This window comes from Cavia porcellus, unplaced genomic scaffold, assembly GCF_034190915.1.
Source record: "Cavia porcellus strain 051 isolate PalLab524CR breed Dunkin Hartley unplaced genomic scaffold, mCavPor4.1 scaffold_14, whole genome shotgun sequence".
Classification (NCBI taxonomy): Eukaryota; Metazoa; Chordata; class Mammalia; order Rodentia; family Caviidae; genus Cavia; species Cavia porcellus.
Genome location: NW_026947497.1, coordinates 66,629,450 through 66,655,416, shown reverse-complemented (window position 1 = coordinate 66,655,416; position 25,967 = coordinate 66,629,450). Strand labels below are relative to the sequence as shown.

The window sequence follows — 25,967 nt, the reverse complement described above, 5'->3', positions numbered from 1 at the left end:
CCTAGACTAGGCATTTTCTATAGTATAGTATTCGTTCTGTGGTTTCAGTTACTAGAAGTCAATCATGATCTGAAAACATACAATGAAAGATTCCCGAAATAAAGAATTCATCACTGTTAGCCTGTGCTGTGCTCTGGGTAGTGTGATGACATCTGGTATCACTCTCCTCCATCCCACTGGGAAGGTGAAACACCCTGAGCTGGGTTTCCATGTTGAATATGCTAGCTGCCCACTAGCCAGACTAGCTGTGCTGGTGATCTGTCAACTACTATGGAACGACAGTACTTCTATCCCAGGGACCCGTGCTTCACACCACAGTGGCCCCCAAAGTGCAAGAGTAGTGGCCCTGGCAATTTGGAGATAGGAAAAAGAAGCCATAAAGTGTTTCCTTTAAGTGAAAGGGTGAAAGTTCTTGACTTAATAAGGAAAGATAAAAAATGTCGTAAGCAAGGTTACTAAGATCCATGGTAAGAATTAACCTTCTACCTGTGAAATAGTGAAAAATGAAAACTTTGTGCTAGTTTCACTGCTGAATCTCAAGTGGCAAAACTGTGACAAGTTAATCACCTCATTTCACCTCACCATGTAAGCATTGTATCAAATCACATCATTGTTAGAAGGGTTAAGCATAGGGGGCTGGGGATTTAGCTCAGCGGCATAAGCGCCTGCCTTGCAAGTAGACAGTCATGAGTTCGATCCCTGGTACCAATAAAAAAGAAAAAGACAAAAAAAAAAAAAAAAAGAAGGGTTAAGCATAATACACTAAGATATTTTAAGAGAGATTACACTCATGTAACTTTTATTATAGCATATTTTTCTAATTGTTCCACTTTATGACCATAGTTATCAACCTCTTAGTGTGCCTAATGTATATACTAAACTTTACCATGAGTATATTTTTAAAAACATTGTAGAGTTGGCTCTCCATATCTAGGCGTCCCACATCCATCAAATCAACCAACCACAGATAGGAAATACTCAAAAAGGAGCCAGGGATATAACTCAGAGACACAGCACCTGCCTGGCAAGTGTGAGGTCCTGAGTTCAATATGTGATACAAAAAAAAAAACTATCTGTACTGAACATATACAGGCTCTTTCATTTTGTCATTATTTCCTAAGCAGTACACCAAAACTATTTACAAAGTGTTTACATTGTGTTAGCCATTACAAACAATCTGGAGATGATTTATATATACACAGGAATGCGAGAAAGGTTGTATGTGAGGATTATGCTATTGTATGTAAAGTACTTAAATGTCTGCAGAACTTGGTATCATCAGAGGACCCCAAAACCAATTACACATGGGTCCTGGCAGTCAGCTATACAAGGCTTGGTACTATTGGCAGTTTCAGACACCAACCAGGGGTCTTAAGTGAGGACCACGGTACCACATACCCAACATTCACTGTGAAGGCTTTCCAAACCACACATTCCTCTCAGGGGTACAAAAACCACTAACTACAATCACAAACCCTGGGTCCCACAGGGAACTTTTCTTACTACTATTCCTTAGTGACTTGAAAGAAAAAAAAAGAGCCAAGTATAGTGGCGCACACCTGTAATTCCAGCACATGGGAGGTTAAGGCAAAGAGGATCGCCAGGAGTTCAAGACCAGCCTGAACTAACTACACAGTGAGACCCTGTCTCAAAAACAAGAAAAAAAGAAGAAAAGGCCAAGCTTACTTACTTGTTAAAAGTAAACTGAAACTAGATGTTTTTAATCAATGTGCCTAAAACAATTTAATCCACAGAAACTCATTTTTCAGTACCTGCAATTAATTTCACTTCCTTCAGTGTTTCATTTTTATCACATGAAAAGAAACAAATAGCTACTAATTATAAAACGTGAACAGCAAACTTTTTAGGATTTTAGGTATATTACCAATGCAGACTAATTTCTTTCATATAGTAGAGAAAATAGACTCTTTATTTTGTCCTATAAATGCATCCTATCAAATATATTCCTATAAGACATCACTGAGAACACACTGTACCTGGCAACAACTGAAAGTATCTTTCCAACGTTAGGTACTAAATGTACTACTTTGCAATGAGCCAAATGCAGCACAAATAGGAGCATTTATATTCCTTTCTTCAAAGAAGACTGAACTGGCTCATGAAATATTAATTTTAATAGTCTTTCACTATTATTTGTACCACTAGGCAAAAACTGCTACATTTAAGAAACATGGATAATTCAACTCATATGCAATGGTTTCCAAGGACAGTGATTTTTACCCTCTTGTGTTTTAAATAGTAGAAAAGGCCACACTTAGAAATCTTCTATTTAGATAATTTAATAATCTAAAATGTGTCATACTTCATCAGTCTTTTCAAACTAATTCAGAAATGGAACCAAATTTTTTTAATATCCTCTCTGGAGTTAAGAGGCTCCAAAACCAGCTCTATAAACACCAATTTGAAGTGTCAAGCATTCCGTGAAAAATAAACTCTCATGCTGCCATGCTACCCTACTTCATTTCCAACCTTCACATCACTGATGGGTGGTGAATACACAGAAAATAAGCCAGGGCCAGGGATTTAGCTCAGCAGCACAGGTGCCTGCCTGGCAAGCTTGCAGTCACAGTTCAATCTCTGATATGAAGAAAAAAAATGCCAAAGAGACCACTAAAATAGATTTGAATCTACATTTTACCAGTTCCTATCAGTGACTTTGGTCAGTTTGGCTACCCTTTCTGAATCACTTTATTTTTACATCTGAAAATTGGAAGAGTGTGGACATTTATGTTATTCGCTCAGAACTGGACCTCTTGTTCTGGGAAGGGCTCCTTCAAAGCAATGCTTCTTGTGGAGGCTGTCAATTAAAAGCCCCTAGTAAAAGGGATTACGTGAGATAGCTGGGATCTTTCACTTTGATTCATTGCAATGGAATTGAGCGGAAAGTGCCATTGCCATTGTTTTCTAAAAAGCAGATGGAGAAGAAGGAAGAGGAAGGCGGAGGAGGGAAGGAAATACTGATACTATTGAAGCCCCAGGTTCTAGTCTTCCAAAAAGTTAGGCCAGCCATACTCTTCTGGCAATGTGGATATGTGGGCAACATGCCTCTCCTTCATCGCATCTCCTTTTTTTTTTTTTTTTAAACAATTTAGAGACCTAACTCTCAGGAATTCAACTACCTATCTTGCAAGGTTCACGTAAAGAAACGAGGACTGTAAAGCATTTAGGATAATCCTCAAGATTTCTGAGTTCTTCTAAAGTTAAAGACTAAAACAAGATTCAGAACTTCTGTAAAGGTCTGGTTAGTGCTAAGTGCAGAAGCCAGGTATGTTTCCTCTTGAGTTGAATGATAGGGATTTGTCCAATATTAGGACAGATCCCAGCCAAGTTATCAGAGACGCTTCACAAAAAAACTATTAATTATTGACAGGAGAAGTGTCTTATTCTGCCAGCATTCTGAGATCCTGTTTCGGTGTTTTCTCATATCAACATTAGCCTATATTTGTTAGTGATGTCAAATTTGTTCCTATCCTTAGTTCCTCCTTTGTCACTAACCAGTTGTTACTCCTTTTTCACGTTAGCAAATTTCTCTAACCCAAACAGACCTGCTGAGTAAAAAGTTACTATGCTCAGATTCCTTTTAAAAAGAAAAGCTCCAGAAGAGTTTCTGTCAATTTTTGAAATGAATGGGGCTATGCCTGAACCTACTCACTGTAGGAAGAATGGCGATGTCTAACAAAACCAGACCTAATTCTTAGAACCTGTGAATACTACTTTATAGCAAAAGGGACTTGGCAAGTATAATCAAATTAGGACCCATAAATGGGAAATTATTCTGAATTATCCAGGTGGGCCTAATGTAATCACATGGGTCATTAAATGTATAAGATAAAGGCAGAAAAGTGTCAGAAAATAAGAAAAAGCAAGGTCAGAAGCAGAGTCAGGGAGAAGGCATGCTGCAGGCTTTGAGGATGGAGTAAATGTCCCAGTATTCGAAGGATGCAGGCTTCTTATAGAAGTGCCAAAGAGAAGGAAATGAATCCTGTCCTAGAACTCAAAAAGAACCTGTCCTGAAACCTTGACTGTGGTGACACAAGTGCCAGACTGGTGAACTACAAAACTATGAAATAATAAATCTGTATTGTTTACAGCCACTAAATCTGTGGTAATTTGTTAAGGCAGCAATAGGAAACAAATACACTAATAAACTATAATTAATTCATTCCTGACCATATCTCCAATGTTCTGAAATATTAACCCCTCCCTCATCTGTTGGTGTTGCTCTCATCTTATTGAGTAAACTCTTCATTATAATATACAGGCCAATGATGAAACGCTTAACACACAATAATATTGTACCCTTGAGGCAGACACTCAGACATCACTTACATGTTAGCCCAGCATAAAGGCTGATGACAAACTACACATCCCTCCCTCTTGACATGGAATTCTACAACTAGTTCTTCACTCAACCATCATTGTGATCCTGTGTTTTTATAGTTCGTAAAGGAATGGCATGCCAGACAGTACCTGCAGACAACACGGCAGATTACATCAACGATTTCTCATTCTCTTCTAGAATAAAATCAGACTACTCTGATAGAAAATGCATGTCATAAAATTATGTTGACCAAGAATGCTGTTAAACTAATAACAGTTCACACTTAAGATTACTGGTCATTTTGATAATTCTCAAGACTATTTCCTCTGAATCAATAAGATTATTCCCAACCAAGGATCATTTTGAAAAAAACAAATGTACTACACGAACAAAAATCATCCCTTTTTCACACTGACCAAATGAGTAAGAACTCTACAATGTGACCTCCATTGGACAGGTTACCAGGCAACTCTGTCACAAATTTCCTATCATGACAAACATGCCCAGTTATCCTCAAAGTCCAGCACCCTGTCTAATTCTCCAACATTCTTTTCCTTCTAAAAGTATCATTATAAGATATTTTTTACAAAAAAATCATTTTTAAAAATTTATTATTGTGATAGAAAAGTATCAAAAATTCATGCATGCAAACAATGTTACGTATTAGCTTTGCTCTGGCCTTCCTCATCAAATTTATACTCTTCTATTTCTTTGTTTTGCTCTGTCTTATGGTTATCTTGTGATGGAAAAGAATATAATACAGTTAACTTCTATTAATTTTCTATCATCTTTCTCTAGTAAATGGAAGATTCATTTGTAACAGTTCTCCAATGCCTACAGGATAAAATTCCAAATTCTAAGCCTAATAATTCCAGACATCATACAAACTGGATGGAATCTATGAGTCCCCATTTCTTCCTTCCTTTACAACTACACATACTATAGCATTCAAAATCCTTTAAGAATAGCTTCCACTTTTCATGTCTGTTATAGCTGGTTCACCTTCCCTTTCCTTTTCCTCTACATTTATCTGAGTTTCTTCCTTCTTCTTTCCTTGTGGAACACGTTCAAACTGGATCATTCCATGACCTCTTCTGTCCCTAACAATTCCCTAAATCCAGAAGGTATGTCTTCTTCAAAATTGTCTTGGTATTTTCCTCATTTTGATTCAGTAGTTAACTTACCCTAGCTAACTATGATTTTTCTTCTAACTAGGTAATGAGAATGGGCCAACATTTCTACATCACTGGATTCACTGATTTACATACTATGTTGTAGACATTCAGGAGGTATTTGCTGATTAACACAAGAATTAGAAGACAAAAACACCTGTGTTGCGAATTAAGCATATCTATTTTATTATCTGCAATCTGTGCCATAATAAGCTAAGTTATAATTGAGTCCTACTTTTATGTAATTACACTCGTCAACAACACAGGTCATATATCAGGCATCAGCTAAAACTCTTGCCTATTAAATGCAGCCATAACATTGTTCTCTTTGATCACACTAATCACACCACAATTGTTTCCTCATTGTCTGAAGAAACCTTTGACAGGGTCCATGAGAGCAAAGATCTGCTTTATTCACCACTGTATTTCCAATGCCTAATTACATCACACTAATTACATAGTAGTCCGTCAGTCAGTCAGTCCATCCATCCATCCATCCTCTCTGCCCAGATAATCAGCTAAGCTATACCACTGGCTTTTACAGCCTCAAACAGCAGTTCTGGTCATTCAAGCTAAGCTATGGTTAGTCACTTTACTCCAAAAATTCCACTTGTGCAAGTCTCATCTTTTGTATCTAGGAGGGACTCTTTTAAATCCCAAGAATGTTGTTAATGAACATTTAGCTCATGTATAACACAACAAACTCCATAACACCAAATGTTTCATGTTCTTTCCCATTAATTTTGCCTATACATGAAAACAATAAAAATGTATTATACATCTATTCAATTTACAAGAATTTATTATCTTCGGTAAAGAGCAAGAGAAAAAAGAAATGATTCACACAGAGCCAGAGATTTCTACTCATTAAGTATGCGCTTTGCAGTGAGCACAAAAGAGGCGCCAGATTTCTACCATCCCTTTGGTCAGTTTCAGGTCTTACAAGCCTCACACACAAACAAACTAGTTCATAAGTGCTAAAAATAATAAACAGTATGCTGTTCCAACATGGGGCAAAAACTGGACATGTTTGGCTTTCTGAGAAACCATGTAAGTCTCTAGATGACTCCTTCCTGGGCTATTTTAGAGAACTCAACTTTCACCTTATCCATGAACTTCCAAACACTTGAATTAGATGCAATATTACTATATATTGGACTGGGTTGGAGTGGGCTGCTTACTTGACCCCCAACATTCTTCTCAACTACAAGTGTATTTAGGCAACAATAGGCATTATTTAGGTAACGACAGCTCAGTGTGTATGGAGCTACCATTATGAAAAAGCCCAAACATTTTTCTTCCTATCTCAGTAATGTTTACATGAGAAGAGTTACCATTTAAAACTTAAGAAATAAGCACAGAACAACATAAACAGTGGAGGAAAAGAGTAGTACCAGAGACCTTCCTATACAGAGTGCTAAGTTACTACTACAAATTTTTATACATAAACAAGCAAGGTGCATCCATTCTAGAAAAGGGATCTAATTCTAAATCACAACACAGAATAGTAGTAAAAAGGAAGCATACAAATACCTATGTCTTAGTATTATTGAATGCATAGAGAGAAGTGCTATGAATGAGAGAAATAGCTTATTTCCAGATTCTAGTAAATTACTACTACCATAAAAATCTCTCTCCCTAAGAAGTACATGAGCCTTGTGCAGGCTGACTTATATTCCCTCTTCTTCACGTAACAGGTGTAGGTGAATTCACGTAACTTAAATGTACAAAGGATAGGATTCCACTCAGGTATAGGCAGAATACATGGTGGCCTTCTTTGTTAATTTCAATTGAGTAAATTATCATCTTAGTTACACCTGGTTAGATGTCAAGAAGGATGTAGTAACAAGAAATTTATGCCTCCTCCCACAAGAGCAACAGGGAGCTTCTTGCTGAACCACAGAGAAAAAAAAATGTTAAAGCATCCCAGCACCTTCACTGTCTTTCCTTTGAGAAGCTCCACTCCTACTATGTGGCTTTGGTGGGACTGCCAATCAAGCACCCTATCCACGTAGCAGGAAGAATAGGCACATGATGTTTTCATGACCAATCTGGACAATCAGGGTCCTCCTTGGAATTCATAAACATTGAAAAGCAGAAGTTTTCTCTCTAGTACATGGAGGGTGTAACATAGGAGTTGTCTGGAGTCTCTCTTTCAGATGATTATATAATAGAACCAAATGAGGCCTGCAATTAGAGAAACAGAGTTGGGGACTAAGGAATTAAGAGGTCTTTTATGTGTGTTTAGGAGGGGTGTACAACAAGAACCTCATTTAGTGATTTTGTGACACCCTCTCTCTGCCCAAGTCTGTAAGCCAATAAATCTTTTTAAGATCATTTGAATTGTGTTTCTGTCATTTATGACATAAAGAGCCTTGACTTAAAAAGTGTTATTGCACAAGAATAAATCTAACAAATTCACTAACAGTGAGAAATTCAAGGCAAATCTACATTTTCTGGCCAAAACACAGAATGCACTTCTGTAATGTTATATAAAGTGAAGATAATTCAAACAAATCAGGATTTAGTTTAGAATTGAGTGGTTTGATTTCACAAATATATACAGAGGGCACCAAGGTAGTGGGGTCAATATAAGATGCCACTTGAACTCTCTGAAACCCATAAACAGATCAAAAGTTTGATACTGTATTAAGTTCAAAAAGCCTCATTCTCAGTCACATATACAACTGTGAGAATTGGTATTTGCTGTCACAATGGCTGAAATGTCTATGGAATAGTAGAACACAGCTAAAAATCATCAAAACACTCAATATTCTGGAAGACAGAATCTCCTGCTGGTGGTAGTCCCCATGTACAAAGGAGACCTATAAAGAAAAATCAGTGTATTATTTGCTAGAGGTATGTGAAAAATTCTCTCACATATAACTGTTTCTTCGACCATATGAAATCCAGTAGTTACAAAAAATTTCCCCACTTATCTTTAGTGTGCATTCTATGGTACAGGTCAGCTATTTTGAAAGAATTCAATACCCACTCTCTGTTTAAATTTAATCATGAGCAAATCCATGTCTCATACAAATGTGTAGATCCTCCATTCCCACCTTAGATATACTTCAAACACACGAGTGTAATGTAGCATAGACACAGCTGGCATGTAATTATCACCCAAACACAGATGTCTATAATTGAGCTGGCACCACGAGATAACATCTATGTTTATTTTGCTTGTGTACCTGCATATTTGTTTGGGTGGAGGTGGGAGAGTGGGCTCTGCAGATGAAACAGGCTTTGCTGTGTACTCTAAAACAGTCTAGAGAGAGTGAAGAGGACAGAGGAGATCTGCCTGGCTGAAGGCTCCCCGTAAATCCCAGATAATCCAATGCCACGCCTACCCCACCCACTGTACACCCAAAGCACTTTGGACAGCGATTTCCCTTCTTCCCAAGTGCCACATCTGGAAAACTAGCCAAATCACTGGAGCGACCTCGAACTTTAGAGATCCACTTTGTATCCTGCTGCCCTCACATCCAGAGGCACCTTGCAGAAAACACAGGAGCACCAACCCGCAGGACGCGCATGGATCCTGACAGGTGGCCACCTCCATCCCGACCCACGGGCTGCAAATCGATCCTGCCCGAGAGAAAGCGTGGGGTGGGCGGCACCTGTCTCCCTCAGCTTCACATCAGTTTGGAACCAGCAACTGAAACTGCCTGACCCAGTTCCAATGCTCATGCTGGACACGCCCCTCAGTCCCCGAGTCAGCCGGGCCAGCCAGGGCCCGTCACCGGCTGCTCCGGCAACTCCCTAGGCCGTGCCACTGGAGCGCGGAGGAGAGACCGGGGCTCAGAGATCTGGCGGCGCTCGCTCTCCTCCCACCCTGGAGCAATCCCTCACCTGAGGGACCTCCCTGCTAGCCCGCTCTCCAGACACAATTTACCTCCACTGGCGGCCATTCCGGCCCTGGACCCCAGGGCCACGTGACCCCGCGCCCAGCCTTCGCCTCACGCATGCGCGGTATCTGTCACTGCAGGCCTTGCTTCCGCTTTCTCGAAGTTCTGGTCCGTTCTCCTGGGTGGTCCGCGCGTCTAGACCACGCCTCTATTTAAAGGGCCAGCCATAGCTGACTGCCTAAGTCATTAATATCTTGGGAGTTTGGAAATGTCACAGGTGGAGATACAGACCAAAGAACACCAGTCCTTGAGATGAAAGAAGGAAGTCTTTTAGCTCCAAGTTAGTGAAGTCACTTCGCTCTCAGAAAAAGAGACCAAGGGCTGTTGATTTAAGGCTTTTGGGATTTAAAACCAGTTCAAATAAATAAACGAATTTTTCTAAAAGACGAATTTAAGGTCTCCACTTTTCAATTACCAGTAAGGACAACAGACACTCACTTAAAACTATTCCCTACTGATGCTATTAGAAAACAATTTTGTAATTTATCGTCAATGTTGCTCTGCAAAATACTTTAACATTAGTATTGTAAGAGGCACATGCTTGTAAATAAAGGAGACATTCTAAAATTACTACAGATTGCCCGTTTAACAACTGAGTTCCCTTCCTGTGACTAGGTCTAGGTTGTTAAAAATGAATTAGTCACTAAATGAAGAAGTGTATGTAATACGTACATTACAATATTCAGAACAAAGAAATGGTCAAAGGAAACTCACCGATGACTTTGGGTTTACTTGCATAACTCTTACATATGGTACTGTAATGTATAACAATATAAAACTACAGTGCTGTACTATACAGTACAGTCAGCAAAAATTACTGTACTGTATAAGTAAGGTATACTGTATGGGGCAAAAAAGACACTGAAGCTCTATAACAAGATGTATAGAACTGTACAAAAAATCAGGTTGTAATTCCAAGAAATGGATCATAAATCTGAACAGTCGTTAACCAGGTAGATCATTAAATGAGGAGCATCTGTGTTTCTCTTATTGCCACTAAAGAAAGATGAAAACTTTCAGAAAGATTGGCCTTTAGAGTTGCCACTGTAGGTAACACTGGCCCCAGGACACAGATCTATCTGTTGGACCCATGATGAAGAAATCACAAGTGAGAAGAACCAGGCACTATACACTTCTGGGCCTTCAGAGCACCCAGAGGTGACAAAGACACAGCCCCACCTTCCAGGCACTATAGGTGAAAAGCAGTATACAAACATCCTGACAGAAGGACAGTCTGGTTAGAGTGATGTAAAGATGCGGGACCATTTCATTTTAGGGTGAAGGGAAATAGAACACTTCGGGGAGGAGGTGGTATTCTCTGTGGGCCTCAAAGGACTTCAGTAGTCAGACAGTGGAGAGAACACCCAGCTGAGGAAATAGTGGAATCAATATCCATCCAAAACAAGTCTAGGGATTAGCTGCTGCCCTGGTGTAGCTGTGATATGGGCAGCTTTCAAACATATGTGATCACCAGTAAGAAATACATTCCAGCCATGACCACATATATGTATATATACAGTATATGAACACTGTATGTGATAGTAGTTTCTAGAGCAAGGTGGACAGGATGGTGAGACCAGAAACTCTGGTGACAGTTGTTGAAAGAGCTGACCAGAAATGAAATGAGAAGTGTGGAGAGGCAGCAGGGATATGGGGGGGAGAGATGAGAAGGTTTATAACTGACCCTTTCAAAAGGTCTCGGTGGCAGTCATGGACTTATTCTGGATAGAAAGCAAACCTAAGACTTGTGGGATATTTTAGAGAAGATTTTAATTCATAATAAGGAATGTTTTATAATACTTCAAGCTGCCCCTGAGGAATCTCCAAAGCAATAGCTGTTGTATGCACCTCTGCTCACAGTGCAAAATAGTGTCAAATGCTGTCCTTTTGAGAGATCTCTGCATTAATTAAAAATAAAAATATTGGATAAAACATGGAAAATTCAGAAAATATATTTTTAAAAGCAGAAAATTACTCATATTCCAGAAAAAAAATCATTCACGGTTTTGACCTATTTGTGTGGGAGCTTTGTTTTGCATTTTGACATAATGGAACTACACAGAATATATAAAATAGTCTATATCCTGCTTTTATCCCCTCACTGTTGAATACTACCAACCATCATTAAAATTGTTCACAAATATTATTTGTTATGGCTATATAATTATTGATCATACACTGTACTGCTCTTTAATAATGTTCTTGGTTACTCAAGAGTTCTGATGGAGATGTACAGTGAATAAATGTTATTCTCATATCTGAAAAACGTTCGTTTTCATGAAAATGTTTTCAACCCAACATTCATTTTTTAAACCATAATCAAGTGATACATTTCAAGACTTAATTCTTAAGAAATACATTTTGTGGGACCAGAGATACAGTGCTGTGGTAGAGTGCTTACTTAGCATATATGAGGCCCCAGGTTCAATTATCAGCACTGAAAAGAAAAAAAAAGCAATATGTTTCATAAGACTAGAGCAGTTATAAATAGTAATTACTCTGATGGGTCTACACAAAATAAACTGAAAGCCCTCTGGAAGAGATACACCATCCTAGAAGCCATTGAAAACATTTGTAATTCTTGGAAAGAGGTCAAAATACTAACCTTAACAGGAGTTTGGCAGAAGTTAATTCTAACTTCCATGGATGACTTTGAGGACTCCAAGACTCCAGCGGAGGAAGTAACTACAGATGTGCAGGAGAACTGGAATTGGAAGTGGAGCCTGAAAATGTGGCCAAACCGCTGCAATCTCATGATGAAACTTCAACAGATGAGGAGTTCCTGCAACTGAACAAAGAAAGTGTTCTCATGAGATTGAAACTACTCTTGATGATGCTGTGGTGAACACTGCTCAAATGACAACAAAAGATTTACAACAGTTAAAGTTGAAAAGCTGCAGTCGGGTTTGAGAGAATTGACTCTAATTTTGAAAGAAGGCCTATTGTGGATGAAATGCTATCAAATTAGCATTGCATGCTATGGAGAAATCTTTTGTGAACGGAAGAGAAAGCAGTGCAGCAAATTTCCTTGTGGTATTTTAAGAAACTGCTCCAGCCACCTCTGTCTTTAGCAGCCACCACCCTGATTAGTTCCCAGCCGTACTGAAACAAAGAGCCTTCCCCAGCAAAGTCGCTATAATCCACGGAATGCTCCAATGGTCATTGTAGCGATAAGGTATTTTTAATTGGGGTATGTACATCTTTTAGACATAATGCTATTAGTGCCTGCCTACACTACAGAATAGCATGGATACAACTTTTATATTTTGGGAAAAACCAAAAAATTCCTGCAATTCACTCTATCGCAACTTTTGCTTTATTCCGTGGTCTGGAATAGATCTCTGTGATATGCCTATACTTTAACTTATTTCATTATTCCACCTCCTTTTACATTTATAAGAGGGTTCCTATTTTCACTGATAACAGGAACATTGCTATGAATATCCTTATACTGAAATCTTTGCCCACAATTTAAGATTATTTCCTTAGGACAGGAACTTGTATGTAAAATTACTGATTCAAAGTCTTTGAAATCTCTTAAGTCTGCCAAATTGCTTTCCAGAAATATCAGGCCAGTTTTCATTGTCACAAGAAGTGCTCAAGGGTGCCCATCACGCATATCTACTAGCATTTATTTTATCTTTTAAAAAAGCTTTGCCAATTTAGTAAATGAAATGCTCGTTTTAATTTGCATTGGATTACTAGTGGGGTGGAATATCTGTATAAATTTGTCAACCCTTTATAGTTATTCTGGGAATGCAATTTCACTGCCTATGTTTGGCAATAAAAGAGTATTAAGCAAATTCTTACAGACTTATAGACTTATGAGAAAAAACCAGAGATGGGTTTAAAAAATAATTGATATTATCACACCAAGTAATAGCCAAATTGTACTGTGGTGTACTGTACTGAGTGGGAGAATTGAGTGATCACATGGTATGTGATTAAATATGTCTATGTTACTGCAATCAGTGCAATATTCATGCTGCAAGAGGTAATTTGGTTTCAGCAAAATATTTCTTAAAATTAAATCAATATGTTAGATTTGAGTCTCCTCATCTGGTAGGGGGTTTTATATTTTTAATTTATAATTTTTGTTTCAAAGATGTATAAAATCTGTAAAATAAAATTCTGTAAAAAATGGAGTCCTGCCCCAATAAACATATGCATAAACATATGGACACATGCAACACTATAAAAGATAATATAAGTCAAGCTTTTTCATATGCTCTAGAGCATATAAAATCTTATTCCCTTATAAGGAATATGAACAATATTCAAATTTGAGGAATGTTGTTACAGGAAGCTTCTTAAAGTCTCATTTGTAATTCTCTAAATATAGGCATTGGAGTTTAATAGTTAAAAAAGAAGATAAAAGTGGGGTCAACATATGTATTGGGATTTGTCTATACAGAATATTGCTATGGTTTTCTTTCCTTTGAAAAGCATACCAAAGTCTACACTATGTTTAGGATCCAAAAAATATGTTTTATCTTTTAAAATGTACCATTCGTCAAAATTAACTGTACAGGTCAGTAAGACCTAGACAGAAGAATGTTTGGGTTTATTAAACTTGTCTCCTTAAGTAAGATGAATAAGTTAAACAGAGAGTAATTAAAACAGAACTTTTATGAAGTGGTGCCAGGAGAAATTAAGCTCATGGGGGAAAAGGACCATTTGAGTTCTGGGAGTGGACATTAGTGAGAGCTGGCCTTTCCCCCGGGGCAGGAGGTGGAAGGAGACATCATCCACAGATGGCTGAAGTTATTTAACATGCTGACACCCCAGCTGTGTGATCTTCCATCCTGCATTCCAAAGACCAGAAGGATGGAGACCACGACCCAGACATTGCTACTACTCTTGTATCTAGAATGAGCCATAGCTGTCCTGAAGAGGGAAAAATGTCTGTACTGAGAACAAAGGTCAGAGAACTCTTGCTTTTCTTACTATTGTAGAATATACTAGTCTCTGTTTCTGTATTTTAAAATAATCTGGTTCAAGCACACAGATTCTCATGTCAATCCACTCTCTGTATGATACTGTAACGGTGACATGTTATTATACATTTGGAAAACCCACAGAATACACAATACCAAGCATTAACCCTAATGTAAACTATGAACTTTGGGTGATAATGATGTGACAGGGTAGGTTCATCATTTGTAATATACGTACCACTCTGGCGGGAGTGTTGGTAATGGGGAAGGTTGTGCATGTGTGGGGCAGGCAGGAGACATAAGGGAAATCTCTGTGCATTCTTTTCAGTTTCACTGTGAACCTAAAACTGCTCTAAAGAATGAAGTCTATTAAAATAAAAAGCAAAAACAAAAACTTGATATGCAGGACTCTTAATTGAGGCAAGCCTCCAAGTAAGCTGGAGACAAGTAAAATTGATTATGTGTAAGTTGCTCGAGCTAGGCCAGATGTCATTTTCATGTTCCCTCTGCCTGGAGTGTTCCTGCTCCAAATAACCACACGGCACATTCTCTCACCTTCTTCGGGGCTTTACTCAAATGTCCCTGCCTTGATCCAGGCTGTAAATGCAAAGAAGATAGGGAGGTCTGGAGACCCAGGTTCTTTCCATCTGGTGACATTCTGATCTGAACACATGGCCTCCACGTTCTCCAAGGCAGAACGCAAGGCTGAAGAAAGCCCACTGGCTGCGAATTACTTTGGCCTGAAAGTGACATATACCCCTTCTGCTCACAGCCCACTGGCCAGCGCCAGCCACCTGGCCCTGCTTTATTGAACGAGAGGCCAGGAAATGCAGAGCAATGCACAGAATATCCAGGGCGCATAGACTGATTCTTCCACAGTCATCTCAGTAAATCCTTCCCAGACCAGCACTCACTCTCCACCGTTTTTATTTTTGTTTTTATGGGTACATGTTTGCGACACATAATAAATACATTCATCACTCTCTACCCTTTTAAACCTTTTTTCCTCTCTAGTACTTAATGTCATCTCACATATTATATATCTTACTTATTTTTCTATGATGTTTCTGTCTTCCACACTAGCCCATAAGCACTGTGAAAGCACAGACTTTTATCTGTTTCACTTATGGTTGTACCTCCAGCATCTAGGATAGCACCTGGTGTATAGTAGAAATTGCATAAATTTTTATAAAACTACTGAACTTGCTCTGTAATGACAGTCTATATTTGTGTGGAAGTGTTACATGCGCTGACCTGAGAGTGCTTCCCAAAGGAAGGTTCAGAGAGTAAAGAACTCTTCTTCACAGCACACACAAGAATTTATTGAGTGCTTATTGTGTACCAAGAGTCATGCTTGGTACTAGAAACACAGATAGGAGTGAGAAATAGTTCCTGGTCCCTAGCCAGGCACACAACACTAAAAAATGCATATTTATGAAGATCCATAATAGAAATAAATTATGGGAGCTCAAAGGATCCCAAATTATTCTGACATTTTAGCAAAACTGAAATTTCATATCTAAACATCTCTAGAATAGCAATAAAAAGTGGAGGGAACAGGAGACTCGGGCATCATAAATCGCTTCCCAAAGTCAAAAAGAAATATGATGCATATTCTCTACTGTTGTGTAAAATTCTCAACAACAGGCTGTCTTTGGCTTTTCTTCTCCTGCTGATTCCCCTCATCCCTGTTTCTCTTCATCCTTGAAGTAAGTAAAGTCCCTATGCACTTAGTGGAGAGACACTAAGGCTGCTTAACTATCCGAAAACATTTCTCCTTCTGATAATGTTGTTAAATGCTATCACTTGAAATCTTCTTAGAGTATTTTGTCTTCCAGCTCCAACTCTCGCCTCTTATACTCCTGCATGCAAAGAAGCAATCATTTTGAACTCAGGACTGGTACTGTGGGAGCCCTGCTAGTACTAAGGAACAAAAAGAAGGTAGAAAAGCGGGCGCAGGGCTTTAACCTGGGCTGTAAGGGATCGTTAGACAGGGACTATGGAGAGTTGGCCATTAGACAAGGAAGAGTAAGACACATGGAAAAACTCATTGACCTATTTCACCTTTTGTCTTGGAGACATCCTCACTTACATAAAAGGGCACAGATAACCTTTTCAACACACACAAAATGGGAGAATTGCAGTCGGCTAAGGAAAGAAGACTCAGAGCAGCAGCAGAGTTTGTGTCAGGACGCAGACTCCTTTAGACTCATTGTTCCACCATGTAGAGCATTCCCACATTAACCTCATCTTGTAAGACTTTCGTTCCAATCATTACATATTACATCCATTTTTCAATTAACAAGAAAGAAGAAAGGAAAGAAGTATACTAATTGTTAACTGCCCCCAAAGTTAGAGGCTTAAGCAATCACTTGCATTACTGTTCAGTTCTGTAGGTCAGGAATCCAGGCATGGTTTAACTGGGTCCTCTGGCTTGGAGTTTCACACAAGTCTGCAACCAAGGCATTAGACCAGGCTACAGGCGTCTCAAGCCTCAAATTGGGGAGGATCTGCTTCCAAGACCATCACATGCCTTCTGGCAAGCTCCTGCTTGCTGCGTGCTGTTGGATTGAGGGCTTCAACTCTTCACAGGTTGTTGGCCAGAGGCATTCTCCCTTCTTCATGATGCAGGCTTCTCCATAAGGCAGCTCACAACATGGTAGCTTGCTTCTTCCAAGTAAACCAGAAGAGCCAGCGAGGATGTGAGCAAGATGGAAATCACAGTCTTTGGTAAGCTCGTCTTGGAAGTGACTTCTCATTGTTTTATGCTACACTCTGGTTGTTAGAAGCACCAACCCACACTTAAGGAATTATACATGGATATAACTTCCTGGAAGTGAAATCACCAGAAACCATTTTAGAAGCTGCTAGCAAAGAAGTGTATGCCTGATCCTGAAAAAACTCTTCCAGAAATTGCATACACTAGTTTTGCTTGCCTGTCTATCATTGGCTCACATCTAGCTGCAAGGGAGGCTGGAAATTATAGTCTGTATTCTGGGCATCTATGAACCGAAATAAAATTAGTGATTCAGTCCTGAAGGTGAATTATAGAATTCTAGAGAGCAGAAGGCTTATTTTTTTCCTGGGTGCAACTACTCTAGTCACAGGTATTGAGAAGGAGAGAGAAAAATGACTGGATAAATTCATAGAATCTGGTTTATGTCCTGCCTCTGACATTATAAATAATTTAACTTCACGGAGTCTCATTTGGATGTTTTGACTAGATGAATTGACCTCTGTGAAGCGTTTTGTATTTGGTGAGTTTTCCAAGAAATGTGTGCTAAATTTGTTTCAGATGTAGTTTAATATCTCAGAGATTTTAAAACCTGGCTGTGACACGAATGAGCTTGCCAGGTGACTTTATGTCATTCACTGAACCCCTCTGGGCACCATCTTCCTGTCAGTAAGAGACAGTAACAACATTTCCCCCAAAGGATCTCATCAGGTTGCATAAAGGATGGTGTCTGTAAATGTTTCAATGATTTTGTAAAAATTCAATATGCCAGGCAAACATCGTGACATTAGTGACCACCAGATGGCAGTGGGAAGCCATGGGCTAGAATTATGGTTCATAGCCACCAGATGGTGCTGGCATTCAGCAGATAATACCTGCCATTTCTGGGAACCTCACAAGGAGCCCCAAGAGGGTTCTTGAAGATAGCCAGTGCCAACTGTCATCCTACAGATGAAAGAAATGAGGCCCAGGGTGGAGTTGGGGAATGAGTCCCCATGGCACTGAGTGCTAGAGGGTAGCCTACAGTGGCTCTTACCCCTTACTTGTAAACCTGTTCTCCATTCTCTTGAGACTTACAATGGCGACCAAGAAGTCCATTATCCTCTTGTTCATCAATTTACAGAAGTTTTGAAATTTGAAGAAAGTCCACATGGCCAGCACTCAGGCACTTGGCCGGTACCAAAAATAAAATAAAATAAAGTCCACAAATAACCACCCATCTCTGGCTGCATAGTACAGTAGTTAAGAACATGACAATACTTTAGTTTGTATCTGAATTTCAGGTGCCTCACCAACAAAGTTAGGATAATCATTTTTACCTGATGGAGTTAGTACTACAGGTAAGCTAAATAAGATAAAGTATCTAATTATAGTAGATAACATCAACTAGTAGCACTTATAAATTACTATATACTCCTCTAAGCAGTTAGTGTCTATTTAATCCATTTAATCTTCACTATTACCTTTTGTGGCATCCACGCTTGTGTATGAATGTGGTACTGAAGATTGTCCCCAGGGCCTTCACTCTACGCTACATCCCCAGTTTATCTTTTTTTTTTTTTCCATTTTTAAAAATTTTGTGACAGGGTCTCATTAAGTTGCTAAGTTGTCCAGGCAGGGCTCAAACTTGCAATCCTCCTGTCTCAGCCTCCCAGAGTGCTAGGATTACAGACCTGCACCAGCATGCCCAGTGTGGCATCAACTGTTAGTCCATAACACGGAGGAAGAAACTGAAGCACAGAGAGATAGTAACTTAGTCACACACATAGTAATGGGAGAGGCCAAGATTGTCCTTCGAGCACATGTTCTTAGCAATACAGATTACTGGTTGTTCAGCACAGGCTAAATGACAGGGGAGTCCACAGGCCAAGCTGACAACTCCAGCTATAGGGACAACAGTTTGAAATAAGTGAGATAAGTACATTGTATCTGTTTTCCTAACTGTGGGAGTGACACCCAAGTGGGTGATAAGTGTTAATAAGTACCCAAGTTAATAAAAACAAGGATAATAAAAATGCTTAAAATAAAAAGAAAAATGAAACAAGCTGCTAGAAAGAAAAAAAAATAGGCCTGTCATCGCAGCACTGGGGAGACTGAGGCAGGAGGATTGTTGCAAATTTGAGACCGGCCTGAGCTACAAAGTGAGTTCAAGTCCAGCCCGAACTGCACAGTGAGACCTGTCTCAAAGAAAAAAAAACAAAACAACAACCAAACAAACATAGACCTTAAAAATAGAGAGACCAGAGCTTGAGCTCTGACGCTGCCTCTTGCTGGCTATAGGACCTTGGGCTGGTTCTTTCACACCTTAGAGCATCAGATCCTCAACTAAAAACTGAATCTTCCTTGCAGAATTACTGTCCGTACTAAGGGCCAATGTGATTAGAAGGCCTGTACGCATTAGGGCATATATTTAATTATTCCAATTCTTCTTATTCTATATATATGTTTATTCATAGTGCCATGGGTCATTGAAGGATGGGGTACAGTTTGAGAAACACAATATCAGGCAATCTCATCCTTGTGTGATCACCACAGGGTGTATAAACTAAAGTGGCTACAATGTCACCAGGTAATACAGCTTACAGGACCACCCGAGGATAGGCATTCTGTCTCGGGCAGAAATAGTTTCCTATGCAGTGTGTGCCCACATATTGATCAACAGCTGGTTGAGAGGGATTCAAAGATGTTAAGTTCTTGTTCCTTCAAGGAATCTGTACAGCAGAGGTGATGGATGTACACACCGCGTGATCGGTGCCTGAGCAGAATGGATCGGTGAAATGCATAATGGAAATGTGAAGGGGACTTTTCTTTTTTCTAGCAATGGCACCTAAAGAAGGAGATGGATGCGGTATTTCAAATTAGCTTTGAAAAGTGGAAAGTAGATGAGAAAAATTTTTTTAAAAAGTAAAGAAACAGAAAGGGTGCTGTCTGTGTGGGAGACAGGAAGAAGGTCAGACTGCAAATGCGGGCCAGGTACAAGAGTGTGAGATCAGAAACAGAAAAATAATTTCCAGGTAGATTTGGCAAATTAAACACATGCTTTGGACAAAGTTTCTAACGTGATGGTAAAGTAAGAAGATATAAACCCATGAAGACTACAAGAAAAGACACAACAGCTGAAGAAAGGTATCAAGCAATTTTGGAAAAGATAGAAGTTTGGTGGGTAGTAACTGACTTAGTAAAGGAGAGAGCTGTCTACAGGGTGGGCAGAAAACAAAAGCTTTCAAAAACGAGTCAGTCTGGTATATTTTAAAAGGGAAATTTTGGGAAAAGGAGGTATTTGTAACGCTGATGTTGATAGGGTTGGGCTGGGCTGAAAATACAAGGGAGAGCTGAAAGGCCTTGGGCCTAGTGCTTAGGCGTCTTTCTCCATCCTCCTCAGCCTCACTCTCTGAGAGGCTGAAGGAGAGACGCTGTGGCCTTGGGGGAGATGTCAAGCGTAGCAGCTGTGGTGAGGCACCATACCGAAGACAGGCATGTTAAATGAAATTCTCCATTCTGAACGGCTCAATCACCTCACCTTTGCCTGGCAGTGCTCCTAGAATGCTGGAAGCCTGGCTCATGCTCTAGGGGAAAGAGGTCAAGGAAGTCTCTTCTGTGTAACTGACTCAGAAGAAAGACCTAGTAAACCACTAGCTTCCTCCCTGAGAACTTTAAGCCATGGCCCACCACTTAGCCAGCCCTACACACGTACGCACGACTTTCTGTGAGTTCTTTGGGCCTTGCTAAAATGATATGAAAAGAATGGTGAGGCAAAGAAGAGAGGGTCTCCAACAAAGACCCAGGAGACAGAGGAGGGAGAGAAGGAAGGAAGGAAGGAAGGAAGGAAGGAAGGAAGGAAGGAAGGAAAAAAGGAAGAAAATGAAACTCAGGAAGCAGAGAAACAAAAAAATAAACAACATATTTAATCCTAGAAAGTGAGGGAAGCATTGTATCCATGAAACAACATTAGAGGGCAAACAAAAAGACTCTTCATAGAATAAAACAGGCTCTTGGAAATCAAAATAACTAAAATTTTAATACTGTGTAAGTTTGAAAGAAAAAATGAGAAATCTCCTAAAATCAAAACACACACAGAAGGACAGGAAAGATAAATGAGGCAGAGACAGAGACAGAGATGGAGAGGAAAGTATACATTAATAAGAGAAATAACGATAAGAATACTAAATGATTACTCCAGCAGTCTCAATGCTAGAATAGCAGGAGCTTCATTTCAGCAGGAGAAAATAGAAACATTTGAGTAATAATTTCCAAAAACATAATTTTAAAAATTTCCAGGACACTAAAAGGAAAAAAAAATCATAGTAAGACCCATCATTGTAATATTTCAGACATCAGACAAAAAAGAGCAGTTCCTAAACCTTCTAGAGAGAAAAACTGGGTCACCTACAAAGCATCGGGGTTCAGAATGCATCAGAAAAACTACTGGAATGGAAATGAGGGATCTTACTGAGGTGATGAAAATGTTCTAAAAACTGATTTGTGGTGATGGTTGTGAAACTTGGTGAATTTGATGAAAATTATGAAGCTGTATACTTGGAACGAGTGAATTTTACAAGCCCCAAAATAAATTTCAATAGCATTGTAAAAGACAAAATTCACAAAATAAAAATCTGTGAAATTAAAGCATTTCAAATAAGAAAATGTATAAGCACATCATAAAATAGCCAGCAAAATAATACATCTATAAAACATTAAATATAGCATTCAAATAAATTACTACATAGAGTAAAACAAAAACAAATAGAAGCAATGCTGGGAGCTAGAATTAATTTTCCCAAATTCTAAAAGGCAATTTTAAAAAACTGTATCTCTAGCTAAACGATCAAAAAACCTAAATAAGATTATCTTCAGATACGCTACATGTAATATATGTCTCTGATGGTCCCATTCTCATAAAGCTATGAGGAAGTATAACAGAAAGAAGACATAAAACCTAGGAAAGAGTAAAACTTTAATATAGGAGAGGCAAGAGAATGTTCTAGAATAATGATGAAGGGACCTCAGGATAATAGTTATGCAGCAAACTAGGGGGAGAAAAATTCAAGCTGGAGCAGGAAAACCCTAGCCTTCCAAAGCGCTGCGTCTATGTAAATAATGGAACACGTAGATAATGTAATTCATTCTCCTATACTGTGAGAGGGCCAGAAGAGTTTGAGGATGAACTCATGATAAATTTTCTACAGGAAACTAAACAAAGAAGAAAATAAAGCTATATTGACTTTAAGGGAAAAACCATTTCTTAAAAACATACTTGAGACCCCAGCTATTTGCAAACTGAGGCAGGAACATTATTTGAGCTCTTTATGCCCAGCTTGGGTGGCATAAAGAGACCCTATCTCAAAAAAATGAATAAACAAAAAAGCAAAGTACAGAAGAAATGTAACCATAGCTCATATTTTTACCTAGCTGTGAATAATATTTACACAATCATGATAATAATCATGTAAATACTCATTGTTAATTTAATAAAACTATGCTACAGTGAAACTGAGAGAATGCAGGGAATCATGTGAGTGTGTTCAGGGAAAGGGATTGGAAAAGAGCTAGAAACTCGCCTTCCTATAGTTTGGATTTTCGCAGAAGCAGACCCTGAGACAAAGATTTGCTCAAGGAGTTTATCTGGGATGTGCAGGGAACAGGTTTATGGCATTGGTGAAGTGTTATCCAGGGGACAGAGAAGGTGTGACAAAGCCAGCAGAGCTGCGGGTGAGTGGAGCATCCTCTGGTGGGACGTGGGACCAAACCCACACTTCAGGGGTACCCACCTAAGTGGGGAGAGCCGAGGACTCTGTCCAACAACGCCGGTGGGACCTTAGTTGAGAACGGTAGGGCGTGTGGGAGTGGGCGTATTTGTTTCCTGGTGCATCCAGCCTCTCACAGGTGTAGGGGACAGAATCTAAAAGCTTTCAGGGACTGAGATGCAGATCTTGGCAATCGAGAGTGAGGAAGAATGCCACAAGAAGCGTCTAAATGACACAGATGAAGCACAGACAGACAGGATCTTCCGTACAAGTCAAAAGATAATGTGTAGAATGAAAAAAGTCTCAGAGTACAGGGATGATGAGAAATAGCAAAAAATTATTGCTCTAAGCAAGTACCTCTGAGGAGTAAGAGTCAAAGAGGAAGAAATGAAGCAGCGGCAATTTGGTTTTCAATACATACATAGTAAGACTCTGGCTTTTAAAAAGCACACATGTTTTATTCCAATAAGTATTAAAATTATCGTTATAAAATTACATATAAAATAATGAACAAATCAGAGCAAAGATCGTGATTTCAGAACAGAAGTAACGCTTCGGGATACCAGATCCCAACATCAATCTTGTCTTCAAACCAGTCTTCATTGACATTTCGAAGAGCACTGAGTAACAGCAGGGAGGTGGCTATTATGGGGCTCCCCACCCGTGGTCAGTGAGTGCAGTCTAGAAGGCTTCAGAACGGGGGTGCCATTCCCAAGGTCATGAGAGAGAGTTTGGGAGAAGAGGGTGAGGCTGCTTTGGAATAAGTCACGTGGGGCGGCCAGGAGGAGACCTGGTGACGTCCACAGGGCAGCTTGGAGAGGCATAGGGTCCCAGTAAGTGTTTGGAAATCATTCCCAGATTATAGCAGATGGCTGGGAACCCAGGATCCCCACTGTCACTGAGACAGCAAGGTGAGGGAATTCAGAGGCAGATCTCAACACATTCCGGGGTGAGAGAGGAGATAGTGAATAGATAAGAAGACTTGGTGATAGGAGTGTGACTGAGAAGTATGAGATTAGGGATCAGATTCCAAGAGCTCCCTTCTTGTCATCAGGGCAGTTCTATGGGTCAGGAGGGGTGAACTGCCAACCACAGCCCTGGCCTCAGCACGCAGCTGAGGTGGTAGAAAAACCTGCTTGAGGAGTCAGGAGACCTGACTTCCGGTCCTCTTTTCATTCCTCACCTTGAGGAAGTTATTATCTCCCTGGGCCTCAGCTCCCACATCAGCACCCTGAACTGATAATCACCGTCCACTTTGAGCAGTTAGTTAATATCACACATCAAAAAAAAAAATGCTTAGTAAAAAGCCACTTCCCTGAGCTCTTCAAATCTGCCCAGGCCTCTGCTCCAACCCTCCTGGCTCCTACCCCGGGAGTCTCCTCCCTCAGACTCTCCTGCATTAACTGAGGGAGGATACCTCCAGGGCGCCCTGGATGCCCTGAACTCATTCCAGTTGGTTGAGCCCTCGGTACACGGGTTGTTAAATATTTTGACTGTCGCCTTGCTAATAATACCTTCGCTGCCTACCTGACAGCAACCTGGTGAGGATCAAATGAAATAACAGATGTAAAAGGCCTTTTGCGAAGGCTCTGAGTGCTGGCATGTATTGGGTAAAATATTGTTTTAACATCAAAATGCAAAAGTAGTGCCGCAGAGAGACGCCCGGTCACAGAGGGCATGGGCGCAGAGCTGTGCTGGATCGCAGGCTGCAGAGGGGGAGGGAGGCGGAGGGAGGGGAAAGGAGGGTGTAGTGAGGCGGAGAAGGGAAAGGAGAGGCTGAAACCAGGCTGATCATGTGGCTTCTCTTCCAAGACCACGATGCCATATGCAGGTCAGAGGGGACTTGGGTCCCTTGTGTTCAGCCCAAATCTGAGTCAAACACAGCTCAGACTACAACGCTGAACCCCAGGCAATGTGTGTTGGGGGGTGTGGGAGTGATACCTAAACCCTTAGGCATGTATTCTGCAAGTTGATTAAAGTGGTTTGTAAGGTTGTTAAAAGTGTCAGGACAGAGCAGGAACCATGGTTCTTTTGGAGTTTCTGCCACCTCTAGATGTCTGATTACCTCAGTGGCAAGCCCCACATGTAGGATTTTCTATAATACCAGTTGTGTAATCTACTCTCCCACCCACCTCTCCTGTCCACAAATGACATCAAACATGTTTCTTCGTTCAGTGCTCACAACCGAATTAGGTTCTACCCCTAGGAAACTGAGGCACAGAGCAGAAAAGTGACTTGTTAGTGATACACAACGAAGGTATTTCTTTCTTTACCTAACAGACCAGATGGAACTCACTGGAGAGGTAAGGGTAACAGTATCTGAAAAGAGGGTCATTCATTCTCCTCTCTTAAATCAGGCCTTTTAACCCCAGGTCCAGCCCTCCTCAGTGACCTCCTGGGACAGCTTCTGCCAGAAGAGGAATCCCCTGGGTCGGATGGTTTCAATACTGCTTTCCTGTCTCCTCCCACCCAGCCTGTCTTTTGTACTCATCTGATCACATACTCTTCTTTTAATAACCTTCAAAGGCTCTGGAATGCCTTCAGGATAAAATCTGAAGTGCTTGGCATGACACCTCAGGCCCCTGAAAACTTGCTCTTAGCATCTAGCCCAGGGCTGGCAAACACAAATGCCCACAGGAGTCAGGTACGTTAAATAAATGGATGAGACAGGAGGCAGGTGCTGGGGAGGAGGAGGACTAGGGAAGTCCCAGCAAGATACCAACCGCTGCCTAACCGCCCAACAAAGAAACTGTTTGGGAACATAAGCCTAGAGTTATCTGTGGACTTTCTAGTTAAAGTCCAAAGTCCAGAGTTTTTTTTGGGGGGGGGGCAGTCAATTTTTAATTGTTGAGACAAACATTTATGGCAATCTGTTCTATTCATTATTCAGCTCTGACTCATGAAAGACAGACAATTGGTTCAAAACCTAGCTCAGACCTAAGTGCATGATCTTTCAATGCCTCTTATCAGTTGTGAAATGGAGATTAAGACATAATGCGTAGATTGTAGAATTATAACTGAGGGGTATGTGTGCATACAAAGGACCATCTATAATGTTTACTAGGTAGTAAGTGTTTGTGTGCATTTTAACCATTAAAAACATCTGCAAAGCTCGCTGAGCACCTAT

General features: G+C 40.1%; 1 protein-coding gene across 3 annotated transcripts in view; it reads right to left on the bottom strand.

Moving 5' to 3' along the window:
• Window positions 1–9,544, bottom strand: part of Vps8 (VPS8 subunit of CORVET complex) — a 193,082-nt gene extending 183,538 nt beyond the window's left edge. Inside the window, exon 1 of one of the 3 annotated variants that reach the window (XM_063261176.1) lies at window positions 9,413–9,544. The gene's annotated coding sequence lies outside the window, so the exon portion shown is untranslated. Of the gene's footprint in view, window positions 1–9,369 lie in introns of all 3 variants that reach the window. The other 2 variants (XM_063261177.1, XM_063261174.1) reach the window with 2 other exon arrangements.
• Between the last annotated feature and the right edge of the window lie 16,423 nt (window positions 9,545–25,967).